The following is a 26512-nucleotide window of genomic DNA, read 5'->3' as shown; positions in this document are numbered from 1 at the left end:
TTGAATTAGAGAAGGAGGAGCCAGGGTTTGTATGTCAAATGTATTGCTCTGATTGGTTAACATAAATAAAGGCTGACTGGCCAGTAGCCAGGCAGGAAGGATTGAGTAGGCGGGACAAGGAGGGGGAGAATTGTGGGAAGTGAAGGCTGGGTCAGGGAGACACTGCCAGCCGCTGCCATGACAAGAAAGATGTAAGGTACTGGTAAGCCACGAGACATGTGGCAAAGTATAGCTTAATAGAAATTGGTTAATTTAAGATAGAAGAAATAGATAACAAGAAGCCTGCCATGGCCATACAGTTTGTAAACAATATAAGTCTCTGTGTGCTTTCTTGGTTGGGTCTGAGCGACTGTGGGACTGGTGGGTGAGAGATTTGTCCTGACTGTGGGCCAGGCAGGAAAACTCCAGCTACAAGGGGACATTGGGGTCCACACAATGAAATATGTGTGTGTGTGGGGGGGGGGGATCAAAATTTCCAGGTGTGAAGGAATATGTATGGTCTCAGAAGGGTTTCTAGAAAGCCCGAGTTGCAAGTGGGTGGGCTTCGGGCCCCAACCAACATGCACTGGTCCTACTTAAAAGGGCTTAGAAAAGAAAGCTAGCACTTAAAACCCAGGTGTTTCATGTCAGAACCGAAATATCCAGTTTCTCATGAAAAAGATAACATGAGGCCATCAAGATGGCCCAGTGGGTAAAGAGTTTGCCTTGGTCAACAGTGAGACACTCCCACCCTGCTTCCCAGGGGGCAGGCACTCTTATTAATAAAACCTAAAAGAATAATTGCCAGGCTGAGAGCACTACCAGAAGCCTTTGGTTCAATCACCAGAAGAGAGACTGGAGGGGTGGCTCAGTGGTTAAGGAGGCTCTTGCAGAAAACCCAGGTTCAGTTCCCAGCATCCACATCAGGCAGCTGGTAACCACCTCTAACTGCAATCCTGAAAGACTGGCTGTCCTCTTCAGGCTTCACCTGCACACATGTGCATACACCCAAGGCACAAACACACACACACACACACACACACACACACACACACACACACACACACATTAAATAAATCAATCTCTTTTCAAAGTCTAACAAAACCATAAGAAGAGGAGGGGAGGAGCACCTGGACACCCAGGAGGGATGACAACTGTATGGCAAGAGTCACTCAGAGGCCACGGGGTCCACTCGTGACCCACAGTAATCTTTTAAGATCCAAACGCTGCTTCTTTGCAATTGTTGGCATGATTGTCCCTGAACAGTATCGGTCTGAGCAAGGGTTAGACACACACACACACACACACACACACACACACACACACACACACACACATTATGGAGGGCTGGCTTAAGACTTCCAAAGGAAGCCAGGTGTTGCAGAGGGGCTGCAGCCACCAGAGGGGCCGCAGCCACCAGAGGGGCATGGATGATGGCAGCAGCCACCAGAGGGGCGTGGATGATGGCCACAGCCACCAGAGGGGCCGCAACTAAGAGCTGCAAGGCAGCCACCACAGCAGAGACGGGTCAGACTACACAGACGTGCGACAGAACCAGGCAACATGGAAGCTACTGGAGCCAGGCAGCATGAGGAAGGATCTGGCTGGCAGCCACACACTGAAGACAGGACACTCAGGGCCCAAGCTGAGAGAATGTCTACGATCTGGCTGGTAGCCTTCAAGAGATTTTACAAACAGAGCTGGGGAGCAGACAGCCAGGAGTTAAGACGGTCTGTGGCGAGGAAGTCAGAGGTGATGAGCAAACCCGTTGATATTTATGGTAGTGAGTGAGGTCTGAGCTGTGTTTGCTTTGGCTGTGGGGTTGCTAGGCTATGACAAGCACATACTGAACTGTTCTGTGGCCACCTTTGATGTCTGAAATCACCTATTCTCTCTCTCTCTCTCTCTCTCTCTCTCTCTCTCTCTCTCTCTTTCTCTCTCTCTCTCAGTGTGTGTGTGTGTGTGTGTGTGTGTGTGTGTGTGTGTGTGTACAGATGTGTACCGGAGCTTGCCATTTAGGCTACACTGGTCAATGAACCCTCAGGATCTGCCTATCTCTCATCCCAGCCCCCCACTCTGGGTGCTGGGATTACAGGGGACATCCCAGCATCCCTGGCTTTTGCTCAGGCACTAGTGATCCGAACTCGGGCCTCATGCTTGAAGCAGCAAGCATTTTACCCACTGAGCCATCTTGTCTCCTGGTAGTCCTGCTTCCCTGCTTCCAGTTTGGACCACCTACTCTCATTTAGTTAGTCCTGGTCACGTGAGTGACTTCTTCCACGTAGAGGCCAGCAGCTCTCTCATATGTCTGTGCCTGCCAACAACCCCTCGCAGCGCAGACTGTGGACAACAAAGGCTCTCGGTGCCCACTGCTTGGGGACCACATGAAGATCATCAAACATCAGGCTAAGTGTGAGGATGGGGTCATGTTCTCCCCTGTTCTGTGCATTTGGGTTTGCCCATCAGCACCCAGGGGCCCTGGCAAACATCATTTAAAGTGCCAGCCTACAAGTTGTTTCCAGTCACCAGTGTTGTCATGGAAAGAGGACTAAGTCGGGGCTAAGGGCACCAATGGGCAGCCTGCTAATTTTATAAATGTCACCCTTCTGCACAGCTCCCAGTTGACATACACACTGGGTAGCACGAAGATGAACTCAGCGTTTTCCACGCAGTAGGTGCCCAGATAGACCCGCTTAAGCAGTTAGAAACTGGCAGCTCCTGGTAACCACAAGTTGAAGAGAAGCATCCTCATCACTGGTACAAAAGCAGGGGCTGGGGGGGGTGTAGTTTGGTGTCAAAACACCAGCTAGCTGGCATGCTGGAGAGCCTGGGTTCAATCACCAGCATGGGAGGAAGAAAGAGACATTCAGAATTTATTTTTATCCACTATGACAAGATAAACGAGTTGGACGTGTGTGTGTGTGTGTGTGTGTGTGTGTGTGTGTGTGTGTGTTAGTAAAATATTCCTAAATGAGTTAGGTGTGGTGACAGCTGTGTCAGCACTCAGGAGGGGGAGGCAGAAAGGACAGAAGTTTCAAGGTCACCCTGGTCTGGATGCCAAGTTAAAAGCCAGCCTGGGATACATGAAACTCTGCCTCAAAACAAAGCAGAACAACCTGAAGCTGAAATTATATATCTAAAGTCTGCTTTGAAATAATAAATGTAGAAGTGAGTAATGGTATGAACAAATGAGGTTGGGGGGGGTCTATAATTATTTAATTATTGAAGCTGAGCGACAGATTTAGAACACTTCTCACTGCAGATAACTGACTTGATCTTTTCTTGAGACAAGGTCTCACTATCTGGCCCCGGCTAGCCTGTAAGTTGCTCTATAGACCAAAGGTGGTCTGGAACTCACAGAGATCCACCTGTGTCTGCCTCCTGAGAGCACTAGGATTAAAGGCGTGAACAACCACACCAGGCAGGTCTAACATTTTCAATAACATAAAATTTTAAAAACATAGTCATGTCAGTTAGCATTTTGTAAACAACCAAAACAAGAAACTGGGAGAACAGGCAATATGCACACTCTACCATGTAGCTACTACAAATCTCACTACTGGGAAATTCATAAAAGAAAAAAATTTTTTTTCTTGTTTTCATTGGTTTTACGAGACAGGGCTTCTCTGTGCAACAGTCCTGGCTGGCCTGGAACTTGCTTTGTTTTTTTTTTGTTGTTTTTTGTTTGTTTGTTTTGTTTTTGTTTTTTGTTAGTTTGTTTTTAAAGATTTATTTATTTATTATGTATACAGCATGTATGACCAGAAGAGGACACCAGACCTTATTAAGATGGTTGTGAGCCACCCTGTGGTTGCTGGGAATTGAACTCAGGACCTCTGGAAGAGCAGTCAGTGCTCTTAACCTCTGGGCCATCTCTCCTGCCCCTGGAACTTGCTTTGTAAAGCAGGCTGCTCTTGAACTCACAAAGATCCGTTGACCTGCCTCTGCCCCCCAAGTGCTAGGATTGTAACTTTTTTTCTTCCTTTTTTTTTTTTTTTTTTTTTTTGTTGTTGTTGTTGTTTGTTTTTTTCTTTTTGAGACAGGATTTCTCTGAATAACAGTCCTGGCTGTTCTGGAACTCACTTTGTAGACCAGTCTGGCCTCCAACTCTCAGAGATCTGCCAGCCTCTACCTCCTGAGTGTTGGGATTAAAGGCATGTGCCACCACACCTAGCTAAAAGAAATTTTTAAAAGCCAACTATATAAAAACACATTAGAAAAAGCCAACATTCAACTCCAGTAACTGTAGAAGACAGAATAATCTACTGTGGTGATATATTGCATACCTTAATAAAATCTGCCTAAAGATCAGACAAAGGAACAAGTCACTGCCACATCTCACCTCTAGGACACCTCAGCCTGAAAAGCTTTAGTTTCTGATTCCTCACGACTTATATCCTTTCTCTGCCCACCATATCACTTCTTTCCTGGTGCTGGGATTAATGGCATGTGTGCTTCCCAAGCAAAGGCATGAGATCTCAAGTGCTGGGATTAAAGGTGTGTACCACCACTGCCTGGCTCTGTTTCTCTCCTAGACTGAGTCAATCTCATGTAGTCCAGGGTGGATTTGAACTCACAGAGATCCAGATGTATCTCTGCCTCCTGAGTGCTAGGATTAAAGGTGTGTGTTCCACCACTGCCTGACCTCTATGTTTAATCTAGTGGCTTGTTCTGTTCTCTGATCTTCAGGCAGATTTTATTAGGGCACACAATTATGGGGGCCCACAAAAGCTTCCTAGTAAGATCTGAGCTCGCTTTACCCAGCAGGGCTGCATCGGGGCTGTCTTGACCATATGCATGGTCACCAGGTGTTTGGGATGGTCTGCACTTGGCTGTGCTGGGGGGAGGTCTTTTGCTCCACCCCTTGGCATTTCTATAAAAAGCCAGAAGAGACAGAAGGGGCTGGTGGGTTTTGACCCAGGCCCTCCCAAGGCTGTCCTGTGTTTCTGTCTGTCTCTCTCCTCTATATTTCTATCTAAATCCCTTATCCCTCACTCCTCAAGAGTCTCTGAGGTAAACAAATATGGGAGCTGGCTGGCCCCTCACACACAACATATCACCACAATCCAACCCTCTACACACACACACACACACACACCCAAAGATGCCCCTAATCTGCCCACCTAGAAGTACCTTACTTTGGCAAGGGGGATGGTGTTTGCAGGCAACATTAAACTAGACCCTTGAGGAAGGGGCGTTACAGAAGCCTGTGAGTCCTCATCAGAGGGAGGCAAGTGTGATAGTGCTGGAGATGCCTGGGGGATGAAGGAAGCAGGCAGTGAAGAAACATAATGACATTTCGCTGCTGGCTTTGAAGATGGAAGAACAGACTGAGCCAAGAAATGCAGGTGGCCTCTAGAAGCTGGCAGAAGCAAAGACACTGGTCCCCTACAGCTTTCAGAAGAAAGCCACCCTGCCGACTCCTTATCTTCAGCCCAGAGACTATGCCTAGAGGCAAACAAGACTACAGGCCACCTGACCTCACTTGACAGTCTAGCCTACTGACTTCCAGGCTCCACAAACACCACAGTGTTGCAATGTATTTCCTACCCTATCCTTCCTACCCAATCTACCCTCCCTTTCTTCTCAACAGCCAGCTATTTCCTAGCTTCTGAACCCTCCTCAGGTCACTTTTTTTGGTAAAGGGGAGGACTTGATCACATGCCCACAACAGGACCCAAAGAAACCGGGGTACTTTCAAACCCTCCCAGCATCAAGTCACCCCAGCTTCTGTTCCCACTCCTTGGTCGCCCCAGGTAGGTCTCCATCTATAGCAAATCCCACTCCCTCAGCGTCTCCACATTGCTCTTACAGCTCCCCTTCCAACAAGGTTTTCCCCCTTTCCACTAGCTTATCCAGCAGCATATAAACATGCCTTAAGGTGACCTAGCTTAGAAACAGGACATTCCCCACTGCGGACCCTCTTCTCTCTGCTTCACCTTGGACTAAAGCTCACAGGAGCTTCCTATGGCTCCACGTTGTTCCCTCTCAACCTCCATTTGTGCGCGGTTCCGGCCCACTCCAGCTGGCTGCATTTTAACAGTCTCAGCGCAGCGGCTGTCACTTCCGTTCTGGAGAAGAGGAAACAGGATGCTAGAGCAGTCTGGGCAGGCCGTGCAAACGTTAGTAAGCATTTTCCTCTAAAGCCACTTCTCCCTGCTTCTGCCTTCCCACTCGAGTTCTCCTCCCACTGTAAACTAGACCGCCCGCCAGCCTCTCTTCACACTCACCCTGTGGCTATTCCTTATTAAAGGATTCCAAGATATGATTCTCATTAGCTTATGTACCATGGCATATTGATTTTCAAACTAATATGTTTTGAGGTTTTTCTGGCTGTGTCACAGTTCACACTGGCATATGTTTTCTCTTTATAGTTATTCCTTTTTGATAGAATTCCTTGGCTCGTTCCCTTGGTTATGAGGCTATATTACCATAATCTATAGCACATTCTTTATTCATAAATTTCTTATTTTCATTTAAGAAATACGTGCTCAGTGTGAAAATGTGGACTACAGGGACAAAACTATATTTACCATAATTACATAATTATGCCACCGACTACAAATGCTGTCACTTTCATTTCCTTCCAAGTTTTCTTATGTGATTCACACGCACCCTGGTTCTAACCACAGCAAATATAGAAACAGTCATCTTGAATTTATCTACTAAATATCAAAGAAATCAACACAAACAAAAGCTGCAGTAGTCAAGGACAACTGACAGGTTTAATTCCACAGAAGAAACAGGAAGTTAATTTTTCATTAATAAAAGAATAGTTATATAATTTTTTTTCTTTTGTAGAAAGCAGAAATAATACTAGTTCTTGGTTGAACTGTAGGAATTACACGACGTCCTTCTCGGCCTTCTGGGTCAAGATCAAGGGAAGTGTTAAATTACATAGTCCATGTGCTGAGCGCTACAGACAAAGGAGCAGGTGAGTCACCTGTAAGCAGCTGCAGGTAATATTTCCTCAGCCGAGAAGGGTCTAAATTCAGCCTCTCCTGATCTGCCAGGGACCTTGAACCTGACCCCTCCACACAGAAAATCTCAGTACTGTCTATTTCCTTCCGATCTTCCACACATTATGAAAACACGCCTAAAACTTCCAAACAGAACAGTGTGTGGCCCAGCAAATACTTGTTGAAAGAAAAGGACCATGTCTTTTTGGGATGAGGGTATGGGCATGCATGGTTAAGGGTGAGGATGTGGCTAGGGTAAAGCATCTGCCTAGTTTGCATGAGGTTTGATCCCCAGCACCACCACCCACAAACAGGCCTCTTCCTGTAAAACAAACGCAGACACAACAGACATGCAGACACAGACAGGCACACAGAGAGAAAGGGCCTGGGAAATAGAAGAAGCACACCAACAACCCAAAATAATTTGACTTACATGCAACCCTTCTCTTGCCACTAGGGATGTAGCTCAGTGGTAGAATGCTGACCTAGCATATGTGATGTCCTTGTTCAGCCTCTACTCCTGTCAAAATAAATAAATAAATAAATAAATAAATAAATAAATAAATAAATATTTCTCATCTCTTTAATTTGTCGAGGGAAAACTTGCTGAGTAAGCATTATTTCATACCTGAAGTTTCAGGGTCATCTGGAACCAGTAATTAATGTGATAGTCACTATTTCTTGTTGTTGGTTTTGGGTTTATGTTTTGGGTTTAAATACTTTACTAACTTGTTTGCAGGCTTCTTGGCTCAAAAACAAACAGTGATAGAACTGGTGTTTGAGGTCTGGAGAGATGGCTCAGCAGGTAAGAGGTGCACTATTCTTGCAGAGGACCTGAGTTTGGTTCTCAGCACCCATATGGCTCATGACTTCTTCTGGCCTCCCCAAGCACCTCACACAATCACACATGTGGTGAGCCTATTTAATATTGGAGCACAGTTGTGTCCTGTTTTCTTCTCTCTGCTAGATAGTTTACAGAACACAAAGGCAGACCTTCAAGAGGTCCAGAATATGACAAGGTAGCATTAAAATTATTTTCAGCAAGAGGCACTTCAGTTCCTGAAATCTATCTAAAAGCAGAACTTCCCAAAATAACTCAATTATTCTAAAAGCAGGGAAGATGGACTCATCACCAGAGACAAGCCTCCACTGTGCATCCCAGCAGACAATGTCATAAAACTGTCCTGAGTCCTTTCATCCTTCTTGGGGCCATTTAGGTCACCTACTTTCCTACAACTGCTCCTGTTCATCTCCCCTGTGAGGATGCTGTGTGAGCCCCAACCATTTGGTCTTTATGTGAGTTCCTATAAATATGCTAATAAGCCTGATTACATTTTGTCTTTTCTCTTGCTAATCTGCCTTTTGTCAAGACTCATAATTCCCATGCATAACCTAAATGGACAGGGACCAAGGAAAGGATTTCCTTTCTCAACAATCCTACATTCCCAGTAAGTCTTTGCATGCACTGAATTTGGAACCTTCACACAGATCTTCCTATGTGAGTAAGCCCTGAGTACTATTATGGAAGCCACAGCAATGTGACTGTTCTAAGCGCCCCTACCAAGACCACACACCTGGAATCTGCAATTAGGACGCATCAGACAACAGAGACAAGCTGAGGGACCCAGAAGAAATTTCCAAACACTCCTACAAAGTAAACTTGAACCATTACTACAACAAATGAAAAATTACCTAGACAAAGAAAGAAGGACAACTGGTCAACCTTGGAAGGCTAAAAGCAGAGTGCAGGGAACTATGGGATCCAAAGTTACATTTTAAGTTTTAATTACTATGTCTTAGAGATCCATGAAACAAATACGCCTCTGATCTGCAAGTCCCTTACCCAAGGACAGATAGTTCCTGAAATACTGGAGACCATTGTTTATGAGTGATAAGAAGCCACATGTTTTTCACTCCCTAAACAAGTTTGACTCTTCTGCACTGGATGTGCTTGATCACATGTTAGCAGGAGGGCCACAGGCAGGAAATATGTCAGGTTGTACGTTTGCCCCTGATTGGATGCAGGCTGAAGGTATATCAAGGTGTATGTGTGCCCCTGATCAGACCTGATGGGAAATACTTAAGCTGCTGTAAACTGTGACTTGGGGCTATTTTCTAGAAAATGAGACAGACCTGGCCAGAGTTTAATTAAAGCTTGCTTCAAATTTGGCTTTAAATTGTAGTGGTGGTCTTATTCTTGACCAGTGGGATTAACAGAACTAGTCCAGCATGATTCCCGCATCATTCACAGTGAGAGGCACTTTGACCACTACATGCATCAGAATAGAATCTACAGGAGAAGATGCAGCAACACTTAAGACTCACTTAGCTGAAGGCCATTCTTTAAATCGCCCAGTCTTCTGTAGTCAAACTAAGCCACTCCCCCACCCCCCACCCCGCCCCAGGAGAAAGGAAGTAGGCACCCACAGGCTATCTTCTGTTCACACTCGGTCTTGCCTGTGGCTTCAGGTGGGGAGAGAACGTGCTGAAGAGTCTAGTCCTCCACTCTGCTCTATGAGGCAACTTTTTAAATAAATGAACAAAAGTGAATGTGTTTGTAAGGTTCACTTAGCAGAAGCCATGGTCCCAGGGCTTCAGAGACTTACTGACCAGTCAGGGGACCTGCAAAGCACACAGAGACAATGTGACCAAAAGCAGAGGAGGACTCCAAACAGTAGCATTTACCCTTGCCAACTGACATCGGGTCTTGCCTTCCTGAATCCTTCCATTCAGGGAGTGTTTCCTAAGTGCTCACAAAGGCCAAGAACTAAGGTGTATAATGCTGCAAACTAGCCAGAGACCTGAGAGACAGCAACTAGACATTGAAGGCAGCGGGGTCGGGGCTGAAGGACCGGGAAGAACCAGCTCTGGAACTGGAAAGAGATCCAGGTGAAGAGAACAGAGACAACAGGCAGCCGGAACATCCGGGAACTGAAAACATCCGTCAAACTGGGTCTGAAACAGGTAATACAAGCTGGGTGTGGTGGCGAACATCTGTAATTCCAGTACGCTGGATGTAGAGGCAGGAAGGCCGCCAAGACTGGAGGGCCCTACGAAGTAAGTTTCAAGCCAGCCAGGGCTACATCAGGAGGCTGTCTCAAAAAACGAAAATCCACACTAAAAGCCCAGACAAGCAATCAAGGTGAGGCAGGAAGAACAGGGGCCGGAGGTAAGGAAGAGTGGTCAAGCAAATGGGAAAGCCTGAAAGGCAGCAGCTGCTGCTGCTGTTTTTTTCTTTCGGCTGGGGCTGCAGCTCGGGGACTCACAGGCTACACAGGACTCAGCCCTGGCAGTTAATAGACCACAAGACCTTTTCTTTGTGTCCCTTGCCACCCCCGCTTTGCCACTGTCTCTATTCACTTCTCCACTGAAGGTCATTTCACTTTCTTAGTGAGTTTAATTAAAAGGTAATTTCAACCTACATCTCATTCCTTTTGAGACAATGGTCCTGTATAGCTCAGGTAACCAGTCTCCTGCTAATTTTTTCACCTTGACAAAGCAAATAATCCTCTATACAATGTCTGTGAAAGTTTTATTAGTCTTTTGACCCCTTGGCCTGCCCCAAGAGCCGAACTCTCAGCCAAGTTGAAGGAGAAAATACCCTGGGGGGATAATTTCCGGCCCATCAGAGTCCCAGATTAACTTAATTGCTTGACTTTCCCCCATTAGAAACTTCCTCAGAAAGGCAAATCACTTACTTCGGGGAGGGCAACACCCACAAAAGCCTGGGCTGTACCTTCAGGCTAGGGAAGGTACAGGACCCCATAGTGAAGCAAAATAGCAATTCACTGTTTTACCATTTCAATAGGAGCCAGGAATTACAGCCAGGAGCTGAAGGGAGTCGCCTTTGTCCCTACCCCGCATTTTCCTGTGTATTGTTTGCTGTCAGGTCCCCCATGCAGAACAGGAGTGGTTCTGGAAAACACAGATTAGGAGCTGTGCTGGTCTGCCGTCCTGGCTGTGAGGGTTGAGCACCCCCAGCCCACCCCCATGAGTAGCTGGAGGTGTGAAGCCCAGGCGACCCTGGGGAGCTGAGGAGGCCTCCCGGTTCTTCCTGGGTTACTCCCAGGATCTCCTGAAGGCAAGTCTGTAATTCCAGCACTCTGGAGGCCGAAGCAGGTTTCCCAAATTTCTAAACCCCTTTAGGCTACGGTATTTACTGTTGTTTTGTTCCTGAGACAAGAGTCTCACTATGTAGCCCTGGCTGGCCTGGAACTCACTAAGTAGCTCAAGCTGTCCTTCTGAATTTAAGAGACCGTCCTGCCTCAGTTAGAAATAAATTGGAGCTTCCAAGAGACCACCACTCCAATTCAAGTGTCTAGACAAGGCAAACTTCACTCTTTACCAAGAGCGTGTGCTGGAGGAGCAAACACGAAGACAGGACGTGTGTTTGGTTTCTTTTCTAACTCAGGGGGTGGCTGAATATTTTCCCTATTGGCTGGAGTCCAAGTTGGAGGGTGGGGATTATAGCTCCAGGCCATCAAATTCCTGGAATGCTGCAATTCGCCTTTGAATAAACAAGTTTTACCAGGTGGCGAAGATTAAAACAGATTAAAAAGAAAGTCTTAGAAGATGGGGGAGAGATGGCTGCCTTTTCAGAGAGTCAGGGTTCGATTCCCAGCACCTACATGGTAGCCCCAAACCACATGTCACTCCAGTTTCAGGGGATCCACTGGCCTCTTTTGGCCTCGAGAGGCAGCAACCACAAACCTGGCCCATGCCGTGAATGCAGGCAAAACACCGTACACATAAAAACAACAGGCAAAAGACCCCCTAAGTCCACCTCTGGCATGTGTAAGCACCACCACTAACATGTATACACACCACACACACAAAGACTTACCAAAAACCAAGTAACTAAGTCTAACTGTTTAATGGGAGAAAAAAGTAATAAAAAGACAGGTATACACAACGACACAAGACTCTGGTCCCCAGAAAAAACAACACCTTGCACACAGGTTAGAGCAAAGAACGCAGTTACGAGACCAAAGACTGAGAGGCCATTCATATTTCCTCTATAAAGGATCATCAGTGCTTAGTTTCAATTTTTTGAATTGCTGATGAGTCCTCAGTCCTATCAATCAGATATTAAATTAAAAATTTTATTTTTCACACTTTACAAAATTTACTCAGAGCACGAGTTGAGTGAACGAAGGTCTGTAATCCGATAATAAATGCTAATCTTGAAAATAAAAACGTAAACACCCTAATTTAGCGAATTAGCTAATTGGATTTTACGATGACTACTGGCTGCTTTCCAGATAGTGTATGCATAAAATACATATTGACTTCATAGTGAATTCGAACGCATATGTGGCAAGCCAAGCCCGTTACTGCTATCAGACTGGCTTGTGGGCACATCTGGAGCATTTGCTCAATTGCTAATCGAGACAACACCATCACGGGGCAGGGGGGTCTGGACTGTCTAAGAAAGCAGGAGCTGAGCAAGGCAGAGGAGAAGGGCCAGTGCTAGAGCAGGGGACCCCGTGGTTTGTGCTAAGTTTCTGCTTCCAGGTTCCCTCAAGGATCAGCCTTTTGTCACAACAACAGAAAAGCCAACTAAGAACACTATCCTTCCGCCTCTCTGGACTTGGTTGAGAAAGGACCATCATGTTTTATTTTACTCCAGCCCCCAGCAACAGGGCTGGCAAATGATCCTTACATGCTGGGAATAAAAAGCCCAGTGCACACAGAGTCCAACCACAGCCAAAACAGCCAACAAGTGAAGGTCCTGAGGGAGCCACAGAGGAAGGTAAAGGAACCTCACTTATAAACCAGCTGACCAACGATGACATCATTCGAAGTCGCCCTGGTACAAATCTAGCAGCCAGATGCAGCCCTGTTGTTAATGAGAGGCCACACCTTCTGGCCCACATTCCTGGGGAAGCAGCGCCTCCCAGAGGCCAACACTTGGGAGCAGCAGTCATTGGTGAGGGTACAGGCATCTGGGAGAAAAGGATTTACTCTATGGTCCAGCTTATTACCCCCACTGGGATATTCCCTCATCCAACTACTAAGCCAAGGCCTGCTTAGCTTCCAATATCATATGAGATTAGGCATGCTCAGGTCAATACAGGAATAAATTACAGGAATCATTTCTATCAAGTTCAAGTATGCTGTTTCTTCTTCCTCTTCTTTTATGTTTTTGTTTTGTTTTTGAGACAGTGTTTCTCTGTGTAGGCCTGGCTGTCCTAGAACTCACTCTGTAGACTGTAGATCAGCCTGGCCTTGAACTCACAGAGATCTGCCTTCCTCTGCCTCCTGAGAGCTGGGATTAGAGGCATATGTGCTGCCCCACCCGGCTGTGTTATTTCATTTTTATTTAAAATGTGGAAGCTTCTCTTCCTTTTTTTTTTCTTCCCAGTGGTCGCGTTCCCCTGTCCCATGGGTCACCAACCGACTAGTCACAACACCCTCCCACTCCATCACTTCCCCCTGGATATGAACTAGAGACAAAAAACAAATCAGATCTGACGATCCCTACCTTCAATTTTATGAGAGGAAAAGCTAACAGTGGCTGGGGTGATCTGGATGGGACAGGCAGTAAAGCAAAGCTTATGAAGCATCTCAGCACACACAAGGCACAGGACCAAGTGTGAAGCTTGACTTGCTACTTCTCATTAAGACAGCGGACACAAATACCAGCACAGAAGGGGTGAGTCTGGGCTAAGTGTTAGGCCGCTGGATAACCCAACCTGAGAACCAAGAGGGCAGGAAGTCAGTCTCTTTTTTTCTCATGGGTTCTGCCAAGATCAGCGAGCTTTGTGAGGCTATAGACCCAATTGGGAGAATTCTGTGACTAGGTGGACCTCTGAGCCTTCTGGCTCGTTTTTTTCCATTTCACAGAGATAAGCCATAGTAAATTAACTGGGTAAGTAAGTGGCAGTGAGGAGGGTCATCAGAAGCTGCCATGACGAGAGAGAAGAGCAGAAGTAGGGGGGGGGGCAGGGCCCAGGCCAGATAGAGACCACCCATCAGAATTGGTCCCTGTGCTTGGTCACATGACTCAATGTCCTTCCTTCAGTGGCTTGCTCCTCTGTGAAATGGGCTAGGGGCCACAGACGCAGCTCAGTAGTATATGCTTGGTGTGTGTGTGAAGCCCTGGGTTTGAGCCTCCGCTCCCAGAAACAAACAAGTAAAAGATGAAGCCAGGCATAGTGTCTCATACATACAATGCCAACACATTCAGGAAGCTGAAGCCTGAGGACTGACACCAGTGTAAGGCCTACAGAGGAATTCTATCCAAGCTGGACCACCGTATGAGGCCCCACCTCAAAACACAAAACAAATAAACCAAGGAAAAGGGTGAAAGCAGGTACGCTGAGGGAGATGATCTACGTGAAGAACTCAGTACAGTGGTCAGGAGGAATAAGAAATGATACTAACTGGAGCTGTGTTCACATAAAACAGATGATTCCAGAACATTTTCACGGTAAGATAGATCAGATTCATAACCCTCCCACACCCCTACATTTATAAGCTAAGTCAAAAAAAACTAACACACACAGGAAATAGGAGCAGGGCTATTGATTGGACCAAGACTGCCAGGAAGACTAATCCGAGCTGGCTGAGAGCAGAGCTGTAAGTCCTTGCTGAATTTGGACTGGAGTCTACATAGACAAGGAGATTGTTAACAGCAGAGAGGCCAAGGGTCCAGAGAAAGCTGATCACATGGACAGGGAAAGCACTGGCTTGTGAAGCCTGACCCAGACAGACATGCAAGCCCTCACACATGCTGGCACATCCTGTACATACCACAGAGCCCAAGTGCTGTCGTGAGTACTTCCTGACTTCACCCCTGAAGGTGTCCCTGTATAGTTACAATCACTCCTTCTTCGACCTGACAGTCCAACAGCCCAGACCCCCAAGCCCTCACAGAACTCCTTTGCAAGAATGACGGTTCAGAAAGCCAGATAAGAAGTGTAGCTGGATATGGAGATGCATGTAGGGAAGTCAGCAAAGCCTTAGTTATCTAAGGGACTGAGAGGTCTCCGACAGTTAAATGGCTGTTTGAAATGAGGGGCTGGAGAGGCGCCCAATGGTTAGGCGTATTTGCTGTTTTTCCAGAGGACCTGAGTTTGATACCCAGCACCCACAGCAGGTGGCTCACAACCATCCAAGGGATCCATTTCCCTCTTCTGGATCCATACACATGCTGGCATCCATACACATGCTGCATTCACTCGCAAATACACATAAGTAAAAAAAAATAATACTCTTAGCTAGGGATGGTGGCACATGCTTTTACTCCCAGCACTTGGGGGCAGAGGCAGGTGGATCTCTGTGAGTTCGAGGCCCACTGGCATACATAGCAAGTTCCAGGCAAGCAAGGGCTACAAAGTGAGATCTTATCTCAATTAATAATATATTCTTTTTTTAAGGTTTTTTTTTTTTTTTTTTTTTTTTTGAGACAGGGTTTCTCTGTGTAGTTTTGGTGCCTGTCCCAGATCTTGCTCTGTAGACCAGGCTGGCCTTGAACTCACAGAGATCTGCCTGGCTCTGCCTCCCGGGTGCTGGGATTTAAAGCGTGCGCCACCACCGCCCTGAAATGATATATTTTTTTAAATGTGAACAAGAAGTCATGTACTATATGAGTTAAGGCCTGTGTGCACCCCAGTGAGCTGTTACTCTTTTTTTTTTTTTAAAAAAAGATTTATTTATTTATTTATTATATACACAGAAGAGGGTGCCAGATCTCATTACAGATGATTGTGAGCCACCATGTGGGTGCTGGGAATTGAACTCAGGACCTCTGGAAGAGCAGTTAACCTCTTAACCTCTGAGGCATCTCTCCAGCCCATGTTACTGACTCTTATCCATTTCTTGGACATGTTCTAAGGGAGATGATCACTCTAGAAACAATTGCTGCTATGAGGCACTTGAGAAGGCCACAGCCGTGTCCCTCTGGAATGGCCAGATTACAAGGTGATCTCTTCAAACATCTGACCTTCAGAAGGAGAAGCTGAAGATCTCGGTCTTCCACCAAGGCACCTGCTCTGGACCCCATTCAAGTCCACTTGTCCTAGACCATTAGTTCCTCAGGGCCTCTCATCACTTATGGTGTTTGTTCCCACATGGATCTCAGAGCTCTCAAGAAACAACACAACAAGGTGACATCACCTCAGGGACCATTGTTCTTCCCATGGATACTCAAAATTGTCAGAGGGTCACTCACTCAAAAGCCTGGTTCTAAACGGCATCATCTCACATGCTGCAGGTGGTAGGGCAGATAGTTTGTGGTTCAGGTATCTTTCCAGGGCCTCTTAGGTTACCCTGTTTTCCTACTCCAAAATGTAACTTCCATAAAGGCAGTAATTTTGCCTGTTTTAACCATTACTAATCAGCAATGGCACGGCTCTCAGCCCATGGTTGTTGAATAAACATGGATAAAGCCAGAGTTCGAATCCCTGTCTCTGGCCTTATAGTTCTTCCTAATAAATCAAAGTGTTTCTTTCTGAAGTTTGTCTTGTCTCTTCTTCTAGTCATCTTCCTGACATTAAAAGGAAGTGATAAGATTTTTGACGGGAAGAAAGGTCAGCAGGACAGCCATGATGCATCAAAGTTGAAGGGATGACAGTTGGGCTCAGGCTCCAGCCACAATCACAGCCCCGGGCTCTCCTCGAGTCTGTCAGCAGACTTTTCAGGACTCCAAAGAGGCTTCTTTCACAGCTGTCTCTGATGGACATGTTTTAGGAATCTGTTCTTTGTGATTATTAAAAAAATAAAAATAAAAAGCAGAAGGGGCCAGGCACAAAGGCAGGCAGATCTCTGTGAGTTCAAGGTCAGCCAGCTGCATGGTGAGACCCTATCTCAAAAGGAAAAATAAAGCTAGAAAGTATTAACAGTATAAAGAAAAATCACCCAGGATCTTCCCATAAAGATATCACTTTTGTTGTTGTTGCTTTTTTTTTTTTTTAGCTGAAAATCGAACCCAGAGCCTTGAGCTTGCTAGGCAAGCGCCCTACCACTGAGCTAAATCCCCAACCCGATATAAGTTCTTACTATGAACCAGATCTGGAACTTGCTACTAGAGCAGGCTTGAACACACAGAAATCTGTCTGCCTCTGCCTCCCAAGGGTTCTAGGATTAAGGCATGCTCCACCATGCCTGGTCCAAAAATATAACTACTCATTTTGTTTGTTGTTTTTTGAGACAGAGCCTCTCTTCATAGCCCTGGTTGTACTAGAACTCACTATGTAGGCCAGACTAGCCTCTAACTCATAGAGATTTCCCAAGAGCTCACAGAACTCAGCTTCTGCCTCCCGAGTGCTGGGATTAAAGGTGTGCACCACCATGCCGGGCCTTACTCTTCACTCACACGTTATTGCACTTCTTCCTAAGTTTCCACTGTGTACATGTTTCAGTTTTTATTCTGTGTTTGGGTGCTTTGCCTGCAAGTATGTCTGTGCACCGCATGCTGACTGGTGCCAGAGGAGGCCAGAGAGGTCATCGAACCTGGAACTGGAGTTACAGATGTCTGTGAACCCACACGGAAGCACTGGGAATTGATCCAGATCCTCTGAAAAAGCAGCAAGAGCTCTCAAATACTGAGCTGTCTTTCCAGCCCCCTATATATTTATTTTAAACAAGGTGTGATCATTCCAGGTACATAATTCAAACCTGGTTGGTTCCTCTCTTAGTACCATACTTTACCTCTGTCATGTACTGATATTATTATTTCATGGCATTCACTGTAAACGTTTTGGTTAAATGAAGTGAGATTCTGCTGCCGATCATCATTAAATGTTCATGCTCTTTCAAACTAACTCAACTGCAAGGCAATTTTAAAATTCCCATTCTTAGAACTGTCAGGAGAGGAAAACATTCTTACAGTTCCCTCTTTCTTTCTGTTAAATATTTTAAAAACTACAAAGAATAACAATGACTGTTTATTTATAAAGCTGAGCAAATGTCATTATTCTCTGACCATTCTCCCTTTCAAGGTCTTTCCAGACTATGGTCCTTGGGGGAGTAAGCGAATAATCACAAAGCCAATATAGATCAGCTGCTGGGCCAGGGAGGGAGGGGAAAAGATCCAGATCCGAAGAACTCTGAGACAAGCTTTTATCTGAACATGATGCTATTTCCATGTAGGTGGTTTGGAGTGTTGTTGTTATTGGTTGGTTTGTTGTGTTTTGTTTGTTTTGAGACAGGGTCTCTCTACAGAGCCCTAGCTGTCCTAGAACTCTATGTAAACCAGGCTGGCCTTGACTCACAGAGCTCCTCCTGCCTCTGCCTTCCAACTGCTGAGATTAAAGCATGCAACAGCACTTCCAACATTGGCTCCATTTTTTTTTCTATTAAGATGCCCACAGCAAAACAAAACAACAAAATAATACATTTCTCAGACACACTCCCAACTATGATTGGATACAATTCTTAGCAAAATGGATGGAAGTCAAAAGACTACTTCTGGGGTTGGGGATTTGGCTCAGTGGTAGAAGAGTGCTTGCCTAGCAAGCACAAGGCCCTGGGTTTGGTCCTCAGCTCCGACCAAAAAAAAAAAAAAAAAAAAAAAAAAGACTGCTTCTTGGAAAGTTTTCCCATAGGAGGCAGAGGAGCAACCACCAGGGAAGCAGGAAAGAGCACTATTCATAGTGCTGGGTGTTTTACTCAGTACTAGAGCACTTGCCTGGCACGTACAAGACCCTAAGTTCTAGTCCCAGCACCACAAAAACAAAACAATGCATGCCCACAGACACAGACACAGAGCACCAACACAACTTACTAAATACAAAGACCAGCACCTGAGAGGTGGAGGCAGATGGCAAGTTCAAAGCCAGCCTGAGCTACATGGCTCGCTCTCTCTCTCTCTCTCTCTCTCTCTTTCAAGGCAGGGTTTCTCTGTCGCTTTGGAGGCTGTCCTAGAACTCGCTTTGTAGACCAGGCTGGCCTCGAACTCAAAGGGATCCACCTGCCTCTGCCTCCCAAGTGCTGGGATTGCAGGCGTGTGCCACCACCGCCCGGCGGTACTCTCTCTCTTTAAAAAAAAAAAAAAAATCACTAATGATGGAAAAATGAGATGTGCTGAACTTTCTGCAGAGTGTAGAACCTCTGAACATGAGGCTGAAACAAGAAGAGACTAAAGTTGAGGAGTGTTCTACCACACAGCCTACATTGTCCACTCCATGCCAAGACCATGACAGGACAGGGAAGAGAGAAACCATTCTTTTCTTACAGTTTGTTTTTAACTAGGTGTATATGAGTATGCGCAGGTGAATGCAAGTGCCCGAGGAGGCCAGAAGAAGGTATCAGATGCCCTGGAGCTGGAGTTGCAGGCAGTGTTTGGAAGCACCCAATAGAGCTGCTAGGAACCAAACTCTGGTCCTTGGGAAGGGAAATGCTTTTCATCTTTGCACCATCTCAGCAGCCCAAGAATTCTTCTTTATTTTGTGTGTACAGTGTTTTGCCTGGATGTCTGTACATGCACCACTTGTGTCCTGATGCCATGGAGGTCAGAAGAAGGCACTGGATGCCCTGGAACTGGAGTTCTAGATGGTTGTGAGCTACCATGTGTGTGCTAGGAACAAAACACAGATCCTCCACAAGAGCAGCAAGTGTTCCAAAGCGAGGAGCCTTTCCTTTGTCCCCCCCAAGCCCTACTCTTCTTCTCTTTTTAAAAGAAATTATTCTTTGGGGTTTTTGTTTTGTTGTGTTGTGTTTGTTTTTGTTTTTCAAGCCAGGATTTCTCTGTGTAACAGTCCTGGCTGTCCTAGAACTCTCTTTGTAGGCCAGGCTGGCCTCAAACTCACTCTGCCTGCCTCTGCTTCCCAAGTGCTGGGATTAAAGGTGTGTGTGTCACCACTGCCCACCTTAAGAAATTATTCTTGATTAAAGACAACCAAAGGTATAGAACATCCAAACAAAACATTTAATCCAGGACCAGAACAACAACAACAAAATCCCTCTTTAAAAGGTCTTTAGTAGGACTACAGCAAAAAACTAAAGGTCTAGAGACAAGATAACAGCAAAGCATCACAGCTAATTCCCTGGTTTGATCACAGCACTGCGTTATTTAAGAAAACAGTTTCATCTTCAGGAATTGGATGATGAAGTCTTTGGGGGCATGCCAATAGATTCCTCAGGAATGGCTCAGGAAGATATGTATATATTTGTAGAGAATGGAGTGATTAAGAATGCTTCCATTCAAAGGATCTGGGCAAAGGGCAGAGAATTCTGGAGATAGCTTTTGCAGCCTCTCTCTGGTTCTGACATTAGTTCATTAATTAGTTAACATTAGTTCCATAAAAGGTTAGAAGGATAAAGGATAGGGAGGGAAGCCTTGGTTGGTAGATTCTCTTGGTTCCTCACTTTTATCCTTTATTTCTGCCCAGAATAAGAACATAATGTGGGAGACAGAAGAGCCAGCAGGCAGCCACAGAGCAAGTTGGGGGTTCCGCCAGGCAGATGAAACTTGGAGCCCATATGCTGTCCTGGGGCTTGACCCTGCACTGTCCACTCCATGTTCTGCTGCACTGCATAGGGACCACAGTGCAGGCCGCCAAGTCCAGTAATCTACCCTAGCCTTCAGGTATAGCTCAGTGGTAGATCACTGGCCCACCATGTGTAAGGCCCTGTGTAAGGCCCTGGTTTCTATCTTTTTCAATTAAATTTCATTCTATTTGTTTTGCCTGCTTGTATGTCAGTGTGCGGGTGTCAGAAGCCCTGGAACTGGAGTTACAAACAGGTGTGAGCTGCCACATGGGTGCTGGGAATCAAACCCAGGTCCTCTGCATGAGCAGCCAGTGTCTTAACCACTGAGCCATCTTCCCGGCCCCTGGCTAAGGCTCATGGAGGGTGGTGACTTTCGCAAGGCCACAGTTCTAAAGAGGCAGCAGTACAATGAAAACTGTCTAGATTTACAAAGGAAACGTGCCTCTCTGCTCCAGTCCACTCTGCAGTTAGGCCTTGTTCTGAGAAACAGGAGTAGGAATTCCAAGTCTCAAATGAGCAATACATGGGGAGAGAACCTCGGGGCTTGGTGCAGAGGACAGAGAGATTCCAATGTTTGCTGAATCAATAATTCAAAAAAAACAAAACAAAACTAAGCACATCTGTTTTTCAGTGTTCTGGTACAGTGAGCTGTTTTAAGCACAGGTTGGGGGTGTGTCACTGTATGTATGTGAGTGACTCGGGCTGCAGATATTAGTCAGCAATTTCATCCAGTTTCTTGCCTCTCCCCATTCTTTCCCCTTCTTCCCATGCTGCCTACAAGCCCTGCGACTCTTCTCCAATGAGCTCTTCCGACTGTCTACCTCCACAAGGAGGAGGGCAAGGACTCCATGAAACAAGTTCTAGGAACAAAACGGCTCACCGGGAGATGGAAGGAAGGACCATTCTTCCCAGACGGCAAAAGAAAGCCCAAAGTGCTCCAGCAGGGGGCTCTGGCCAGAGCCGAGCAGGGGCTGAGCTTCTCTAAGTTCTAGGCAGGAGAGCAAAAGCTGCTGCACGGACCTGAATGGCAGCCAGATCGGCCTGTCTGTCACATGTCTCCTCTGAGACGGCTTGGACAGCCTACTCCTATTTCACAGACGGAGGCCAGGGCTTTGGGCACATTAGCTTTTCAGATCTAGATGGACGTCAGCGCAGTCCTGCCACTTCGGAACTATGGACTTGGGAAGATTACTTTGGATCCCCTCCACCCGCACCCCATGGTGCCTAGCCAGGGACTGGGAAGATGAGTCAGTGGTTAAGAGCTAATATAGGCTCACATGCAATGTGCTAAACACGTCTCTGCCCTGCTTTGTTTAAAACGGTGTGGATTCTGAACATTTTAAAAAGGAAGATCCTGACATCTACCATACCATCAATTAATACCAAAATACCAGCGACGTCATTTCGCTCTGGCCCAGATTCTAGGCCCAGACCTAGTTAGCAGCTTTCAGGAAGGAGGATGGCTGCAATGACCTATGGGGATTTTGGATCTTAAGAGATTTTGTTGTTTGTTTTGAGACAAGGCCTCACTTAGCTCTGGTTGGCCTACAACATCCTCCTGCCTCTACCTTCTGAGTGCTGGGGTTGAAAGTATGGTCCAACCATATCTGGCTTTTCTTTCTTTCTTTTCTTTTTTTTTTTTTTTTTTTTTTTTTTTTTCTTTTTGTTTTAGACAGGGATTCTCTGTGTAGCCCTTACTATCCTGGAACTCACTCTGTAGACCAACCAGACTGGCCTCGAACGCAGGATCCACCTTGCCTCTGCCTCCCAAGTGCTGGGATTAAAAATGTGTGGCACCACCACCTGGCTATTTTTTTTTTTTTAACAATTATGTATGGGAATGTAGAATGTATGTGTGTGGGTGCATGACACCATGCACATGTGGGGTAAGAGGAAAACTTTGTGGAGACAGTTCTCTCCTTCCATCTCAAGATGAGTAAAGAGGATGGAATTTAGGTCACCAGGCCTGTGTCATCAGGTGGCAATCATCTTCACCTCCTGAGCAATCTGCTCAGCCTGGATCCCGGGTGTTTTACAGTAGATACGAAATACTTGGTAGATTTTTCTAGGACTTGGCTCTGGATCTCTTTGGGTCTCACAGACTTTGTGGCCCTGCCTCAGAGACGTGTGTGGAAGGTGGAGAGGAGGTAAAGAGGGCAAGTTGGGGGCTCTTCTAGCTCTTTATCTACTGTCTTAGCCAATGCTCTATTGCTGTGAAGAGGCGCTATGCCCAAGGTAGCTCTTATAAAAGAAAGCATTTAATTAGGGACTTGCTTACAGTTCCAGAAGCTTAGTCTATTATCATCATGGCAGGGAGTGGGGCGGCATGCAGGCAGGCACTAGAGCAGTAGCTGAGAGCTACTTCCTGATCCATAGGACAAGAAAGCCTGGCTTAGGCTTTTGAAACCTAAGAGCCCACCCCCAGTGGCACACTTCCTTCAGCAAGGCCACACCTCCTAATCCTTCTAATCCTTTCAGATTAGTCTCTGGAGACTAAGCATTCAAATGTGAGTCTGCGGGGGCCATTCTCACACCATATCTACCTTCTGTTATTCCCTTGAAGATAAAAATATAACCCGACACAAAATTCCTTTGATTATAAACCAGCATACTCTGTTGAAGCATCTGCAGAGCCACAGAATAGATGTGAGCAATATGCCAGTGCACAGAAGCAGAGAGGAGAGGCCAAGGGGGAGCGCATGGTGTCATGTGTGCACCCACACATTCTTCTCTCTCTTCCACCTCCCGTGCCACTGTCCAGGCCCTCTGGAGTTGCTGATGTCTACACCCAACTCTCTTCTGTCGTCAATGTACCTGTCTATGGCAGTTCTGTAAGTTATTCAGCTGAGCTCTTCCTGGTTATCTGGAGGGTGTAGCCACGAATCATAAGGCACTGGCACCCTGTAATCAACTCCATTAAAGAACTAGAACTGGGGGCTGGGAAGACAGTTGAATGGGAAACAACATGCTCAGCAGGTTTGCAACCCTTGCTCTGAGCTCTAGTACCACACACACACACACACACACACACACACACACACACGCACGCATACATACACACACACACACACATGCATACACACACACATACACATACAAACACACACACACTATGCACACATACAGTGGGGGTGGGAGGTGTTGATTAATTGATAAATTTATAAGTTAATATAAAACAAATAAACCTGGAATTGAGGAGAAGAAGGGGACTTTGAAAGTGTAGGCTGGCTAGCTTCGGAAGGTTCTAGTCCCAGAAGCCCAGGCTACCTTGACAGGCTGTATTCTGTTCTCAAGAGACAGACAGCCCTGATATTCAGCCTGCCACATCCTTACATGGGCCACCGGCAAGTAAGACAGCTGCAGCTTGCCCTGTAACCCAGGCTTGCTGGAAAAGAGGCTGTGACTACATAATAAATCATCTTATACTCCCATGGAATCTTGGCATCAGCCAATAAGAACTTCAAAGGCTTGGTCTAGCTGTGGAATGGCACAATAAAAATGCTAATCTCATGTCTTAACTGCTCAGGACCTGCCTGTTCAGCCAGCTGTAGGGAAAGAGAGAAGGCAATGGGGGTAGGGAGGTGATGGTCAAATGCTCCACAAAAGCAAAAGTGCTCCAGCTTGGATCCCATAAACTCATTCCTCAATAGTTTTCTAAAAATATCGCTTGGGATTCCTAATTTAGATTTTCTATAAGTAAGCACTTCTATTTATCGTATTTTCTTAAACTTACAAACATCACCAATCTCTCTTTTTTTTTTTTTTTTTTTTGAGCTGAGGATCGAACCCAGGGCCCTGAGGTTGCTAGGCAAGCGCTCTACCACTGCGCTAAATCCCCAACCCCAAACATCACCAATCTCAATACCATCTCAATACTAACCATAGAAGACCTGGAGGTCTGTATAGACAGGCAGTTTTGAGGAGGTCATGTGGTTGGGTTTACAACCAATGAGAAGGCAGAACAGAAAGTCAATAAAAAGGACAGACACAGGAAGTGGGTCTCTTTTGGAGAGGAAGAACAGCAGCGGCAGAAAGGGTAAGGAGGTTTTAAGTCTCAGCTCTCAGCTATTGTTCTGACCTCTTGGCTTTTAACTCTGCAATTGACTCTGTGTTTCTTATTTAATAAGACCGTTCATCTATAGCAAACTACTTAGTAACGTGACCCAATAAGTTGAGCTGGTTCTATTACAAGGCAAGATCAGTTCTTAAGAAAAGGACAATACACACGGAGGACGAGCTGGGTCTTCACATTTATCAGCGAGTACTCACTATGTTTCAAGCACTATTCTCTAACACACAACCCCAGCAGGTAGGTAACGATTCCTGTTCCTTTTTAGAGAGGTGGAGCAAGAAACTTGGACTTGAGGGCATGCACAATATCCCAACAATTCCAAGTCCTGGCCTTGGTTGCATTTTACATCTCCTGAGAAGGGTGACTGTCCAACAGTTTTGCCTCTGAATCTTTTTGTTTAAATAAATTAGAAACCCAATTAGCTGGAGAAAGATGTGAATGAACCCAGACCTTTTCCTTGCCCCTTCCTCTAACACGGACTCCTGGAGCTTAAACAATACTTTGGAAAGGGGCTCGAGGGGCTGGATTTCTGGACCTGAAGCACAGCTGGTAGAGTACTTTCCTGGCACACACAAGGTTCCACTTCCTGGCACACACAAGGTTCCACGTCCTGTCCCTAGCACTGCATAAATAGGGAATACCATAGTGGCACACATCTGAAGCCCCAGCCCATGGGAGGTAAACGCAGGAGGGTCAGAAGTTCAAAGTAATCCTCATACTACACAGTAAATTTGAGACCAGCCTGGGATACACGAGACCCCATCTCAAAGACAACAGAAAGAGCCTCACGTTGAGAAAGAATGAGGGCACTTCCTTTAGACTAATCTAGAACAATGGCCAAGCTACAGCTACGTTAGATAGAGAAGAACAGGGATGAGGACTATCTCAGTGGCAGCAAGCACTTTTCTAGAATGGGTGGTACTCTGGGTTTAATCTCTAGATCATCAAAGGAGGGGGAAAGATACAGAACAGTGGATATACCATGCAATACAGTTATTTGTATTATCAACACACACACACACACACACACACACACACACACACACACATACACACACACACAATTGTATATGGATGAACTGAACGTGAATATACAATTGCTTATGTTAACTGCCTGGCTGGTCAAAAAGTGGTGGGAAACTTTCATATACAGCCTTCTGCATATTTGAGGTTAGCTATGCATGACAGTTAATGGTTGTTTACTTTGTTTCGAGACAGAATCTCCTGGATCGCAGGCTGGCTTCACATTTACTATACAGCACAGGTTGGCCTTGAACTCTTGATCCTCCTGCCTCCACCCCCTAAGTTGCCAGGGTTAGAGCCTATGATGACCAAACTGGACTGTCAACTTGATGGAATTAAGAAAGACCCAGGAGTTGAGTAAATCATATCTCTGGGCTTACCTGTGAGGGCATTTCCAAAAATAATTCACTAAGTGGAAAGATGCAACGTGACTGTGAGCAACAGTATTCTACACAAAGGTAGAGAAAGGTAAAGGCCAGCTGTCCAGAGCAACTGAAATCTTTTTTAAACTTTCTTTTATGTGTATGGGTTTTTTTGTCTGCATGCATGTCTGTCTACCACATGCACACCTGGTGCCAGCAGAGGCCAAAACAGGGTGTCCAGTTCCTAGAACTGGAGTCCAGATGGCTGTGAGCTGCCATGTAGGTGCTGGAGATCAAACCTGGGTCCTCTGCAAGAACAGTGAATGCTCTTAACTGCTGTGCCGTCTCTCCAGGCCCAAGTACAGCAGATCTTAAAGTAAGATGTATTGGACATAGGGAAACTAGACTGAAATCTGATGCTCAACATGTAAGCCCTCCTTGCACAGATGTTTATATTTATAACTGATAAAGGTTAGCTATCCATTTAGTCATTGAAGGCCACCAACATACCTATAAACAAAATTTATTATATTAATAAAATGTTCAAGCCAGGCATGGTAGTGTACACCTGCAATCCCAGCATTTGGGAGGAAAGGGAAAGGGGATTTGGAATTCAAAACCAAGCTCACCTAGGTAGTAAGTTCAAGACCAGCCTGGGCTGTACTATATCCTGTCTCAAAAAG

General features: G+C 45.9%; 1 protein-coding gene across 3 annotated transcripts in view; it reads right to left on the bottom strand.

The window, feature by feature from the left end:
• Positions 1 to 26512, bottom strand: part of G3bp2 (G3BP stress granule assembly factor 2) — a 77164-nt gene that overhangs the window by 45752 nt on the left and 4900 nt on the right. The window contains exon 2 of one of the 3 annotated variants that reach the window (XM_036201067.1): positions 7372 to 7458. The exons of the other annotated variants lie outside the window; for them this stretch is intronic. The gene's annotated coding sequence lies outside the window, so the exon portion shown is untranslated. The remainder of the gene's footprint in view (positions 1 to 7371; positions 7459 to 26512) is intronic. 3 annotated transcript variants of the gene reach the window in all.

Source organism: Onychomys torridus, chromosome 10, assembly GCF_903995425.1.
Source record: "Onychomys torridus chromosome 10, mOncTor1.1, whole genome shotgun sequence".
Lineage (NCBI taxonomy): Eukaryota > Metazoa > Chordata > Mammalia > Rodentia > Cricetidae > Onychomys > Onychomys torridus.
This window is presented reverse-complemented; position numbering and strand designations above follow the sequence as displayed.